Here is a 15,875-nt window from a genome sequence, read left to right as displayed (position 1 = left end):
ATCTTTGAAATATTATTTCTTGCAAAGTGTTCCACATATCTCGTTGCGCAAAGCGACATCAGCTGTGCATATTTCTAAAAAGCTCTTCCTAATAAAAGCAAATGTGATTTGAATTCCTGTTCTGCTATGGCAAAAATATAATGTTCAGTGCTTTTTTCAATTCTTTATGTTCTAAATTAACTAAAATAAATCTATATTGAATTAATCTTACACCAAATAGAACTATATTTTGATATAACTTATACTAATACTTTGCCAGGAGTCCTTCGATTTGTCCTAAATCTGCGGGCCTTGGATCCAGAAGTATTCCCAAAACATACAGGAGCCATACTTGACTGTTGGAACAATACATTGTAGCATCTTATTTTCAATTGTATTACGCTGAACAAAATTCAGAATTCTCTTTATCTGTCCAAAGAACTTTTTAAAGTTCTCTTCGTTATAAGTAATAAATAGCTCTTTGCCTTCGCAATAGAACAACCTTGGTGTTATGCACACAAGTCTCAGACGCTATAATTTGGAAAGCAATCAGATTTGTCCTCGATATGCAAAGCAAGTATAGCAAAATGAGTTTCGTTGTTACTATTGAGTATAATGACATTTAAGATATCATCATTTTAACAACGACTAGGTTAGACTAAGTTATAAAAGTGTAACTCCAAGAAAACTCAGGTACTAAATATATTTTAAGAAACTAAAAGAATCCTGAAATTTGATTTACATGAACAAAACCAATAAGTTAGAAAGTATTGAAAATAGTACAATTACTATCACCCGGTTGGTCTTCGTGCGGCACTTATTAATATTTTGGAAGAATTAAATTTTATAGAATTTTTAGGTGGCCATAATAGATCCTTAGTGTATTTACTTTTGGAATATTTGATGTTGATTGACTTTTAGCCGGTGTGATTAGTAAACTTTTAGCCAGTGTAATTTAAATTCTTTCTTTTGCCGATCTTTTACCATCTCTATGATTTTTAACTTTCCAGTTATACATAGAATGAAATTTGATTAATAGACACTAGTTTTGTCTTCTCACTAGTTTTCACTTCCATGATTTTAACTATTTTCTCTCATAAAAACATAATAAATGAGGACAAATCAAATACATGCAGTTGTCTTAAAGTGATTTTCAAAAATGCATAGTAATTGTTTTGACTACCCCTATGATATACTTTATGTTATATGATTGTGGAACCATAATTTTGTCAACACGTGTAAATTTTTCTGTAAACGATTAATTTTTCTATTACAATATTTCAATTACGAAGTCATCTAGTTCTAATAGTCAATATAACTTTAACAATATAATCTAGATACAGACTACCTGGTAAATAACGATACATCTAGAGACTTTACAACCTTGCTTGTGAACACAAAATGTGGTCCGTAACGTCGCTCCGCTCGTTTCAGACATTAGGTAGAAATTAATGATGTAGCACGAAGCCTTGCCACTCTGACAGACGAGAAGGAGGTTCATTACATTTCTCCAAATACGAGTCTAGTACAAGAGCACTCGTCTCAAGAAAAGCATTGTCATATGTCTGTCTAAAGTAAGCGAATTTAAGGCCATTATTTGAAACAACTTCCTGGTAATTTGTAAATGAAGATTAAACCTTAATGGAGGTGTTTAATTATTCATATCTCAATTAAGGTAAAAAAATTCTAGAACTCACATTTCTTCAAGATTTTTTTTTTTGGTATGCTTCTTGACTTGAGCAAAAATGTAACTCAAGTGTACAGACAAATTTAATGCCGTGCGAGAGCTTCGGTCACATTGTCAGCAACAGTATCAAATCAAACTCTAGAATCTAATGTGTTGTATCAATTTTGTGTCATCAATCAATGCTATCAATTTCGAAATTCCAAACGCTTAAACGTTCTGGAATTGGAATGTGTTTGTGTGGTATTTCTGGGATTGTATTGCATATCATAACCAAATGAAAATAAGTCGTGATAAATAGGTACTGCTACTACATTCGATTAAAATCTTTATTGAATTTTTGATATACCATGCACTAGATTTATTTTGATCATCATTTTAATATAACAAAACTATGGTTTTCACATTGTACCTGTGCGCGTATCATACGTGTGCAAACATATGTTAATACAAGCAATACATACTGATGCTATTTGATTGGACTATGCTGGGAGTTTATACAGGAGTTTAGTCATAATTGATGCAACTATTTGAGAATAATTGAACACGAGTAATATCATGTGCTGTCTCACAGAAGAAACTTATATGTGATTTATTACAAGACATAACTTTAAGACAGAAGGTTTGAACTTTTGAAGGGGGTACATAACTACCCTCCTCAGGATTGTAATTGTTTTGTTTATGGCTTCCACTCGCATTGTTTGACTTCACGATGAAAATTAAACCTAAGTGTAATTGTTTATAGTAACATCTACTGCCGACGGGCTAATACCCTTTATGAACGTACAAATTAATTGAATACTATTCACCTTATTTAATACTATTGAAGAAAATATTTATCCTAATTAATTTGTTTAAAACGATTTCAGTTTTTTTCATTTATAACAATGTCCGCTAATCAGAGGTTTATTTATTTATCAGGTTTAAGGCTTTTTTTAAAATATAAATTTTTCTTCTTGACCTAATAATACATTGGGTCATTAATTTATTTTGCCTTTTATTTGAATTAATGCTAACATTTAATGTAATAACATTACAAAATAAAAAGGTCAGTAACATTTTATGATATTGCAAAAGTTTTTTTATACCCGAAAGCAGCATTTTGTTAAAGTACAGTACTCAAGAGAAATAATTGAAATAACCGCTTTCAGTAATCGATATAATGCCGAGGAAAATGCCCCTGTAAATTTTCTTCATTTCACGATAGAAACTTTCGAAGGGAGACTTAATTTTATCAAATGATTTAAAACATTTTTCGGTGGGTGACTTTCTCGTTACTTCCACGCCGAAGCAGACCCGAAGGCGGTTTTAGGAAATCTGTGAACTTCGGAAACATAAAGTGAATTTGGCTGATAATTGTTATTGTAACATACTTTTTATATTGCGAGTTATAAAATTAATTAAAATTGTTGGAATTGAATGCTTTGTTTGTGTAATCTTTTGCATTACCTTGTTAATTGTATTACATGTTATATGATTATACGAAAATAACCTTGTGGTGTAGCATGAAATGGCAATAATAATTTCTATTTTATTTGATTTCAAATAATTCGGTTTGTGTGCACCTGACATGCGCTGATTGACTGATAGAATAACGACCGCAGAACATGAAATTACAACAATAAGTCGTTTTATGACACTCTGTAAGAATTTGAGTATTTATAAAAAAGTATGTATTCTATATTCTGTTAGTCACACATTATTTTAATTTTCATTTAAGAAATATTACTAAAGGATTTTGTTTTTCTTGACTTTGATTTAAATTATCGGATATATATTTATTCGTATTTACATTGATTGGATGCGATAAAGGTTTGCTGATGAATGCAGTTTGACTGATATTAAAAAAAGTGATCTGCGGCACGAATCTCATTTAATATAATAGGCCACAAAAATATGACCTAGTATCATTTTTGCTTTATAACTAGTGATTTATTTTAAACATCTTGTAGTTTTCATTCAACAACAAAAACATATCTGAAACGTGTTTTTAATATGTTTATGAAATTGATTTTGATTAGATTATTATTTTATATACTCACTGGCCGGGAATATTATATTTAGGAAGTAAATTGAGGCCCTGAACAGAGGATTTACACATACACAAAATTCAAAGCAATATTGCTTTCTATCTCTAACGGATACAGAAAGGAATCCTCAATTCAAAGTTACTTGGGTTGTTGGAGACTGTGGTTTTGTTCAGGAATTATGTGAACTGTATTTACTGTCAGATCCTGATAGGAAATGGTTTAAATACTATATTAGCAATAGTTGTACGTAGATATATAATCAGTTAATCAAGTAGAAAATATGAAACGTTAGTGCTTTATTCTAATGAAATTAAAAATGTGGTATATGAAAGTCATAGTTGCTTAATTATATGCTAAGATAATAAGAGTTATTAACGTTACTGTTTACCTATGTATATATATTCTGTATTTTTCTATGAAATTATATGAATTACTTATTTATTACATATATACATATATAAATATATACGTAAAATTATTTCGCCAAGTATAGACATGGGTTTAGTGCATCTAGAAACCCAAATTTAACACATTTATCTTTCTTTCGCCGTAATCAAACTTTTTTCGAGACTAACTACATTTTCAATTGAAAACAGTTGTTATACTTATGTCTTTAAGAACATTACAGAAAGAAAAAATAGTTACACAAATACATGTCTGAGGGCAAGGAGAAGACATCGCTACAAAGATTCTATTAATCCTATGATTTAGAGAAATACAATGGGCGACATATCTGTGAACATATCTTCGACGGTATCTGTGAACATCTTGCTTGGATGTTTTGAGAATTTACAATATTTTGAAAGATCCAATGTATTAGAGTATTTTTATTTAAGTTTATAACAGATTTTGTAGATTTTATTACACACATAAAGATGTTTGATCACATTTTTGCATTCTTTAACAGTTAAATTGGAAATACTTTTTGAGAACTGTCTAATGTTTTATTATTATTATTTGTCTTTAAAGTATGATATTCTTTGTTTAAATTGTGATTTTATCACTAAGTTTATTGAATTTTCTATTAACGAAAAAATTTATGACAAGTGTTTCCGGATTTTTTTTTATTTAGTATATTTATTTCAATTTTGAGCACGGAAAAGCTTTCAATTTTTTTCCGGTTATTAATAAAATGACTGACTTAAAAGCCGGAACCATTGTTTTAATTATTTAATCATACGTTGTTGAGATTTAGACACTATTTAATATAGAGTTTAGTACTAATAGAAAACAATAAAAAATAAAAAGAAGTTTCGTCCACAAATATATAATTATGCTCTAAAACTTCAGCTGAATTTGTGTTGTTTTAAATTTTATTTTGTTCTCTCGTTTTCATAGTACAAGCAAGAATAAATATATGTTTCTAACATTTATAGATATTATATTCTTAACACTCCACAAATTTAATAAATATAATGAATGGATATAACATAGTTTTGTTTTGTTCAATAAGAAATAATAAACGACATAATATTTAAACTTTAATTAATAGTATTTAATATTATTATTTTAACTTTATTCCCTTGACTCATGCAAGGTTATTTAAATTTAGTGACTATGCATGCATCATTAGAAAGAAACAAAATGGTATATGAGTGCGCCAGAATGCGATAGAACTACCTTGCTCTTGCGGACACAATTTGTCACTGTCTCCGCCAATCTCCTCTTGTAACTAGTTTTTTCTTTGCAGAGTGTAAATTTAATTTTAGTTCTTAGTTAAACATGTAAAAAGAATCTTTAACATAGTACTACTTTTAATTGATCATTTTATTTGTTGTATTAAATTTCTGACATAAATTATTCCACTAAACATATAGTTTTAAGTACTCAGAATAAGATGATTATCAAAAATAACGCCATTCTAACATGTAACATCGTGTAAAAGTTCGTATGAGGGAAGGTTTTGTTTTAAATTGGTTCGATAGGTTTTGGTGAAGGACGCCGAAGGGTGAGATGCAAGTGGCGTGAAATAAACGCCTTGTTATTTCTCACCAATCCGCCTCCTTACAGATCTCATCATTGCTGCATGAATAACAACCCGTTAATATTCACCAAACCTATATATTTCACTAAACATTTCTCTATCTATTGATTATTAGTTTAAAACTATGAAGCATATAAATTAAACTTTTATATTCTTGCATAATTATTTATAAATTCTGCTGCAATTGGATTACAATTAAATATTTTATTTGGCTTACTTTGCCAAATTCCAACTTACAAATAGTGCTTCAAGATAAAATTGATGTTATGCACGAGCCTGTTCGAAAATAACAATTGCAATAAGAACATTATTCTTATAGCAATAAGAATTACAACATACATATAAATCTTTATTTAAGCCCCGATTCTACCTTGCCTATTGTGGCAACGAGCCAACTTAACGCCTTGCCTAATACTCTAGGTATTAATTTTCTAAATTTATTAGTTACACTAACTATTCATGATTAAAATACTAGGTTATAGATAATGGTATTGAGTATTTGTAAAACTTTAAATAAATCATTTAATCATTTTATTGAAATCATTTGGAAGTAAACATATAATCCCACTTTTCATTATAACAACTTAAATATTAAATTTTGCTTTACGTAGGGTGTATCGTTTCAAGGGCCATTTTCTACATGCCTGTCACGTACAATGGCCGTTTGAGTGGTCATAAAATTACTTTCAATTTAACCACTCATTATTTTTTTTTGTGTATACCTTTCTAACTAATGACTTTTAGAATATTAATACCCTAGTTTTACTCGTTCAATAATTTAATTTAAAAAAATAGTTTTTCAATATGTTTCTTATGATATTCAATATTTTAAAGGAATATCGTGACGTCGACTTAATGTAATTACATGGAGGATCTTTTACACCTCATGAGATAAACAAGTTAGAGCTAATCGATTGAAGCCTTCTTCATGATAAGTATATTTTAATATTTAATAGGAGTTAAAACAGTAAGCTCAAAAAATTATATTATTATTAGTAATTGAATGACTTCAAAACATCTTTTTTAATAATATCTTACGCTGAATACTTCTGGGTGCCCAATTCATTGTACTTCTGAGAAAATTTGTACTTTGTATTACAAGTTGACAACTTAATCCTATTTTGGAATATGGACAGAGATAAAAGTGAACAGAAAAATGAAAAATAGCTTTTTACACTGGCCCATCTATCTAATAAACCTAATATTGGTTCGATACGCGCTCGAGAGGCATGAAATAACTACCCCCTCTCCTGTTGGGTGTTCTTTCACCATTTTTATTCGTTGTGATACTGTTTGATAGCTTGCAAGAAAAGCAGGTCTTACTACTCTTTCTAAGACCTGTTTTAGAAAATCTGTCTTAGAAGGAGTCGTGGGACCTGTATTTCTATACCAGAGACAAACGTTTTATTTAACTGGATATGGGGAACTTTATATCTACATATCATATGGTGATAAGATAAATTAAATATCATCATCCGTTTCGAGGTCTTTTTATATGTAAGTATTTTTTAGGCAGTATTCTGAAAGTTAATTTACAAAAAAAAAAAATCTTAAAAAAAATTCGTAGTAAATAATGAATTTTAGGTGTCATTATTATTATTATTTTTTACACTCAATGACAATAGCAATGGTTATTGTAATTATTCAATGTTATATTAAATAATCAAAACGTTACCAGGAAGATTACAACTCTGCATGCTTATAAAAAAAAATATTTAAATTTGATCGCATTATACTCTTTTTGCTTGCGTGATCATTTAATGAGATTTATACGTGATCGTTTCGAAATGGCTTCCCTATGTAAATTTTTACAATTACAGTATGATTTGTATCGGTTTTATCATTAATGTTCGATATTGATTCCAAAGGGAAATAATATTTTTTTGAACCAACGACCGCAAGTGCTCGTATTTGACGAACGATTAACCAAATATGTAACAATAAATAATTACTTACTGTGGTCGTATGTCCTCGGATCAACAGTGGTGGTAGTAACGGTAGTATGTTCATCCTCATCATCATACATCTCAGTGGTTGTAGTAGTGGTAGTGGTGGTTGTGGTGCGACGGCGCTTGCCTTGCCTGCGTTCTTGTTTTCTAGTCATCGGCACTGTGGTTCGTTTGGGTAAAGCCGTTGTACGTTCCGGTAATTTAGCAACCGCTGATGACCCGCTGCCTGGGCCAGGATCGGCCAAGGCCAGTGCCACCAGTGATACGGCGATCAACCGAATCACCAGTGGCCTGATCGGCCACATCTTGCCTGAAACCACATGTATTATATTAGATCTAATAAAAAGGTATCTACGAGGAACACAACTAGCTCATGCAAGTAATCATATCATATCGTAACAGTATTTTATTAAAATCTAATTGCACGTTTTTCGTATGTATGTATGATCAGTATAATAGAAACTTAATTCATGCTCAACAATATCGCTTTCAAAGTGAACTATATTGAGTCACCTCGCGCGTTTGTGACTCGCTCGTTTGTACGTATGTTGTATGTATATGGCACTGTCTATATTTATTTTTCCTTTACAGAAAACAACCTTTTAACAAATATTTTATGTTGAAAAAAATATTAACGCTACATTGTGTTATTTAAATTACGTGATGTTTTGAGCGAAGTATTTTTTGTATTTTTCTAACCACCTCATTTTGGAACTTCTATTTGAACTAAAAATCTTTAATGTGTTTTGAGAGTTTTTGTTTAGTATTAAAAAACTTCAAAAGTAGTTTTTCGATGTAAAACTACTCTGTGCTAAAGTACGAGGTAAAAATGAGAGGTTTATAAAAATATGAAGATTATCACTGCAATGTAATTAATTTATTAAAATAAATAAGAAAAACATATTTTTGGCTATATAGTTACGAAAATGCAGGCAGGCAATAATAACTTTGACAGTTATAACCTCTCAGAATCCTTAGTTTGCCTGAGTTGGCGGTTAACAAACTTTGACACTTCTGGCTTCAAACTATACATAGTCTCCTCTAAATACCAGCAATAAATTATCAATTAATGGCTATTTCACATTCAGAGCGATTTTGTCGGTTATCTAATAATAAAGAAAAAAAGCATGGTTAAACAAGATAAAATTATGTACAGATTATATACAGATATTAACTAAAAAAACGAACAAACTGTTTAAAAATTAAGCTCATAATAAAAAATAAATGTTATAAAATGATAAATTTAATTAATTACTACATTTAAAGATACTCTATTTAATGGATTTAAAAACTCTAGCGCCGGAAAAACTACCTGAAAACTAATAAATTTAATCAAAGCCTCACTCTTATTGCTGCTAGGAAATATCTTTACAAAAACGAAGAAGGCCTGGCACTAATGGAAATCAGTTGCACATTGCCAACAGCGTTCTGTTGAGAGCCTTATTCACGAGTGTGTACTACTTTCACCAGCCGAGAGCGAATAAGAATTAAGTACCTGTACTAGCATTGTACAGACATCTCGACCACCTGTATTGGTTTAACATTATTCCGTGTTAACAAATTATGATGAAGAGTGAACATTAATATATTTCTGCTTCGATTTTGAGTAATCACAATTAGCTATTGTATATAGATTTTTGTGTGAACGAAAACTTTTAACATATTTTCAATGTACATAAAATATGCTTTGTCATGAAATGTTTAAATTCGTAATTGACACTTGCTGATATATCAATTATGTTGGCTTGTTATAAAAATATATACGAATATGAAACAGAATAAATCAGTATTTGATACTATATTCATTAATTCATAAATCGAACTTCAGCGAGACAAGTTGTAAATAAACTTACTGTTTTCAATTTTGAACAATTTGTTTTGATTTTATTTTTCTTCCTTAAAAGAACATGATAATGTGTTTTTATTTTATATTTAAAATGTTTTGGAATAAAAAAAGCCTTTCATAATATGTGATATATAAAATGTTTTTTTTTCTTGCCTTCTTGATTAATTGTTTTATAAGTACTATGTGCAATTCTGAAACAATATCATACTAAAAGGTTATAAATAGAATAAAATATATATTGATATATGCATAAAATATGAATACAGAAAGTTCGCAATTATAGAAAGGCTATATACTAAGTTCCACGTGCCTGCCGTACCAGGACACCCCTTTCTCGATTTATGACCTCACCGTGCATTTGAATAACTTTACTATAAAAATAGGCGTTCTGCGGCTCCAAACTTTTGTAATAAAATGCAAATGGTGACATTGGTGATGCCAAGTTTCAACATTATGCACTGTATATGTCGTATTTAGATGCTTAACCGTATTATTTTTTTATTTCTTATGATCGATTATTTTATGTAAAGTTTTTTCTGATAGTCATAGCAGGTCGTATTGTACCCAAAAATATAATCTTTTGTCCTTAATTTTTTGATTTGTTTGTGACAAGAATATCTTTTGTAAATTTAACAGTTATTAATAAGTGAAGAAGTGATCAATTTAAAATTATTTTTAAAATTTAGTTTTATGAAATATAAATCAGAAGAAAGAATCTTCTCTCATTGAACTAATTTTGGAAATAACGAGTGAAGGGTACTGTTTGTCCGGCTTACATTAATCTTACAAGTTTGGTTTAATTGGAATTAATTTTGAATATTTAGTATTTGTTTTATCAAAATTAGACCCCAGGTGAAAGTATTGTTCAAGATGTCAAGCTTTTATAATTATTATTTTTAAACTTAAATAAGTAGCAATAGTTGTGACCTAACTTGCCTAACCTTGCGGCCTGCATCCACCCTGAACCCGTGGCCTTGTCTAAGTTGTCCGTCCGTCTCGTTAGTGGACGTCCAACGTTGCCCCCTCCGATCCGTGATCTCCATTCGAGAACTTTTCGGCCCCAACAGCCATCTGTTCTCCGTGCTATATGGCCTGAACACTGCCACTTCAAAGAGCTAATCCGTTTAGCTACGTCGATGACTCTTGTTCTTCTACGTATCTCCTCATTTTTGATTCGATCCTGCAGAGAAACTTCAAACATAGCTCTCTCCGTAGCTCTTTCAGCGACTCTGAGTCTATTCATAAGGCTTTTGGTGAAGCACCAGGATTCAGATCCATATGTCATCATTGGCAACACACACTGATTAAATACCTTCGTCTTAAGGCACTGAGGTATTTTAGAAGAAAACACGTTACGGAGCTTCCCAAACGCTGCCCATCCGACCTGGAATCGACGATTGACCTCTTTCTCGAAGTTTGACCTTCCTAACTAGACTCTCTGTCCTAGGTATACATACGCGTCAACAACTTCAAGTACCGAGTTCTCAACCATAATAGGAGTAGGTGCAACATGCACATTAGACATGAGTTTGTCCATGTTCATTTTAAGACCTACCCATTGGGAGACTCGATTGAGATCTTCGAGCATCGTGCTGAGTTCCTCCATCGACTTTGCCATGACTACCATATAGTCGGCAAACCGAAGGTGAGTAATGTATTTGCCGTTAATATTGATGCCCAATCCTTCCCATTCCAGAAGCTTGAAGGCGACTTCAAAAGCGGAGATATAAGGTCTCCCTGTCTTACGCCTCTTTTTGAAGGAATCGCCTTCGAACTCTGTTTCTGAAGTTAGACCGACATAGTGGCGTTTCTATTTAAATACTTCAGAACCTCGATATACCGATAGTCAATATGGCATCGCTGGAGGGACTCCAGTACCACCCAATCAAAGGATTTTTCGTAGTCCATAAACGCTAGACAGAGCGGTAAGTTATACTCTGTTTTATGTATAACCTGGCCCAGCGTATGTACATATATAGTCCACAGTACTATAGCTTTTTCGGAAATGGGCTTGTTCGGGAGGCTGGAAGTCAACAAACCTGCGTTCGAGACGATTTGCAATGAGCCTAGAAAACAGCTTGTATACATGGCTCAAGAGCGAGATTTATCTGTAGTTCTTCAATAGGATGTTATCACCTTTCTTGAAGAATAACACCAATACGCTCTTGTTTTATACCACAGGCGTGATACCTTCGAACAAGACAGAATTGAAGCGCTTCTGAAGGACTTTTAAGTACCGGTGATCCATCCGCTTTCAGAATTCCAAAAGTAATTCCATCCTCACCCGGTGCCTTGTTATTCTTTAGCTGTTTTAGGACCATTTAAATCTCAAATAGGAAATACCCGATAAATTGTCGGGTCAGTTTGGCTCTCGAATTTGTAGCCGCACTAGAAACAGGCTTTGCGACCAAATCGTAGAGTCGTCCATAGAAGTTCTCAACTTCCCTTAAGACTTCCGCTTTTGTGGACATTACGCTGCCATCATCCCACTTCAACTTTGTCATTTGGCTTTAGACATATCTCTTGCGAACACTTTGGAGCCTTTAAATTGCTCAATTGCATCTTTAATACGAGCAGTATTAAAGTTACGAATGTCCTGTCGCCAGTATTTCCAGATAGTCTATGTGACTCAACATCATCAGGAAACTGCAATCTAAGCGATCGTCGTTCAGCCATAAGTTTAAGGGTGCAGTAGAAGTTTCAGTTTAAGTTCAGGGTTTTCGATCTGAGCGCGAGTAGGTCGAAGCGTGGACTTTAGTAAACGGGACCGTTCCAGTTTAACGTTTATATAAAACGTGCCTCTCACAATTCGGTGATCACTACTGGTTTTCACCCTATAAATCACTGAGACATCATTGAATATTCGTCTCCTATCGGTCATAATATCTCATTTCTCGTGGAATCATCCGGGCTCATCCGTGTCCATTTTCGTTGAGAGGGCTTCGGAAAGAGAGAATTCATCACGAAGAGTCCTTCTTTCTCTAGAAAATCCGCCAGCCTCTGTCCTCTAAGGTTCCGTTGCCCATGCCTGAAGTCCCCCACTTGCAACTTGTAAGCACTTAGACACATACATAGACTCTACCTCCTCATCTGGGTGTAACGAAGTTGGCGCATATACGTGAACGACCTTCAATGAGTACCTCTTAGATACTCTGCGTTTTAGGTATGCAACCCTGTTCGACACACTATCGATGGTTATGATGTTGTTAACGAGAGATTTGTGCACGAGAAATCCGACACCACCTTGGGATTGTTGGTCACCCTCCCGGTAGAAGAGCAGGTTACCAAATTTCAAGGCTAGTGGTCGTTTGAATTGGTAGACGGGCGTCTGCCGGGGATTATCCGCACCCCTAGCCCCACCGTTACCGAGACATTTAAATTGGAGATAAATCCGACCTATTGTAATTATTAATTATCTTCTGAAGAATTTCGTAACCGAATTCACCTTCTATAAATGACAGAATGTTGTGACTTTTTTCGCCCTTTTCAATTAAGAGCAATATCTTTTACAGCATACGATAACTGTTTTAAATCGAAATTCATTGTTACTTTTTCAAAAAGATATTCCAAAAACAATGTATATTTAAATTAAAAATTGAGATCAAAGTTAAATTGAAAAAGTTCTACATAGTACATATTTCAAGAACGTGACGTTTAACTCATTTGCCTATTGTATGTCCGTACAGTTTGAAGCAACTATTTACGCCTTTTGGAACATGACAAAGGTTGCTTTGAGTTTTTGTTAGGTACTTGCAGGAATTTTACACAAATGCTTTTGTCGTAAAAAGTAATAAGCTGAAAGTGTAGCATCCGCGTGCCGTAAACAATTTTAGAAAGTTTCGTTCTGCATGGGTAGTCATTGCGCAGTTATTTAAATAGAATTTATGTTAATTACTAACAAGTATTCGATGAACATTTATTTCTCGTTTTTAAAGTTGGCATTGGAAACATTGCATTGTAACTTCAGTTATATCAAGCTCATAATATTTTACTACGTTCTATTTAACTTTCGAAATGTCAAATAAGTAAATTACATTCACTTCGTTTCATTTGTAATTACCGTTAGGAATATTACTTCAAAAATATTTAATGAATTACAGCTTTCATTAAACATATTCCCTCTTACTGTTTAAACTTTCGATAAAGTTTGTCAAGGCTGTGTTTAAAAAGGTTTAACCGTACAGACTGTAATGGGTTTACTGTAACAACTCTACTCTGATGTGGTTTTAAAAGCAATCTTAATTTGTACCCTCAAATTCAAAAGGAAGCCTGAGAAATTTTTGACAAATGATAAGATTTTATCTTTTTCTATATGGGAAACATGAATTCTAGAACAAATAAGACAATAAAAATAAAATAAAAGAAATAATAATACTATATCGGCTCATTTTTGTTAAATTTATCTCATGTAAGTGGATTCTTCAATTTCATAATTCACAATATAAAAACACTTCAGCCATTGTCATGGAAAATATTTGTGTTAGCTGCTATATAAACAGTGAAAGACTCCACTGCGCTCGCACATTTGCATGTCTCAAATAGCGTAAACTCAATTTTAATTCGAATACCTAAGAATGATCCTCGAAATTGGATCGAGATTTCGGAATTTTTAGAACGAACTGAGCTAGAGCGAGGTAACCTAATTTTATGGAACGCCTTCAGAATGGCATCGCCTCGTAGTGTCGTGATGCTCTGCGAAAACGATTAGATTCGATCGAATGTTGGAAAATTGGTATTACTACGACAGCCAACAATCTGTCGTGATCGTGTCGACGATCATTCAATAATATACGGTTCACCCGATAGAACATATTATTGTGATTGTCCCACAATTCAATTTTAAGCATTTCTGTATCAGGACATATACGGAAATAATGTCAAAGATACATTAATTGTAATGTTATTTGATTCACAAACTTAGCACGACTTTATAATTCGTTTTAAAATCCTTTTTTATCTATTCACAACAGTTGTATTATATCCAAGTGACTGAACGCGAAAGATTGACACTGCGCTTAAATAACGCCCTCGTTGCGTTTTATTTAACACATTGAAGTGCAATGTAGCGGGAATTTTCAAAGCTTTTTGAGTGGAGAAAACAGGATTTGAACTCGGAAGGTGTGATGGAGATAGCGTGCTTGGTGAACATGCAGTGAATGTATTCGAGTGACATAAAAGCGGAAGGTTTTCCTTATTTTCATGGAGGCTCCTATTTTCCCCAGCGTCGTCCACATGGAATACGAACTGTACGTACATGGTTTTTAACTTACCTGAAACTCTTTTCGGTGTGTTAGCATTTTAATGCAGTCATTGAATAAAAAATAGAGAGACTTCATCTTGGAATTATTCAGATTTTAAAAAGCAGTACTTTTTTACTTTAGTTTTTATGATACAATTAAAAATGGAGTTATTTATAAAAATAATATACATTCAGTGTTTACTATTGACTTCCATGATACAATTTTAATAAAAGATGTATTTTTTTAAAGAAATTTGTAATTTTGTTCGTTATCTATATTTATAAAAAATCTTTTTGTGATAAACCGTCTTAAGTTTAATGGATATTTAGATTTTAACGCTCTAAATAATCTTTTTGAATGTAATTCTTACAGATGTGCTTAAGATATTTGCAAAGTGAAAATTTATTTATTAACTCACTTAAAATAATATTTAACTTGCGGTAATCAATAATCATATTCAATAAATGTAGTTGAAGGCACAGAAATTTAAATGTATGTATAGTTTAGTGGATTATTAATTTAAAACTTGGTGTTGTATGAAATTTTCGAAGTAACATCAACATTTATTTCCAATATTATACATAAATAATTCCAATTTTTACAATACACAAATATATTAATAAATTAAATGAGTGTAGTTTTCTTAGAATAACACGTTAGAATGTAATATGATCGAGATAAAAAGACGAGTATTATAACAAAGCTTTTGCTTTAAAAGTTTGCGACTTTGCATTGGGAGAAACGTATCTGCATGTAAACTGAAAACGGTAATCCATGAACTTTTCATATGTTCTCGACAGACTTGGTTTTAACTTTCTGGGAAAACTTCGTTAGGAATGTAAGCTTGTATATTTTGTTTTGTAATTACAAATGAAACAGAATTTAGCAAAATTAACACTCAATAGTGTTTAACCACTAGGAGTTGAAATGACATTAGTGATAATTACAGACTTCAAGTTAGTGTCACTTCAATTAAACAGGATATTAACATTATTAGAATCTTAAATAAGTGTTTTCAATGTATTCAAATCAATGTTTTAAAAATATCTATTAATCCAGTATTATTTATTATTACATACTTATTCATAAAAAAGTTTTGTAAAGAAATATATATTAATATTAGGAGATAAAGTTCATAAGCTATTCTAAAAAATGGTACATGT

Source organism: Danaus plexippus, chromosome Z (genome assembly GCF_018135715.1).
Source record: "Danaus plexippus chromosome Z, MEX_DaPlex, whole genome shotgun sequence".
NCBI classification, from domain to species: Eukaryota; Metazoa; Arthropoda; class Insecta; order Lepidoptera; family Nymphalidae; genus Danaus; species Danaus plexippus.
The sequence above is the reverse complement of the archived record's forward strand: the minus strand, read 5'-3'. Positions refer to the sequence as shown.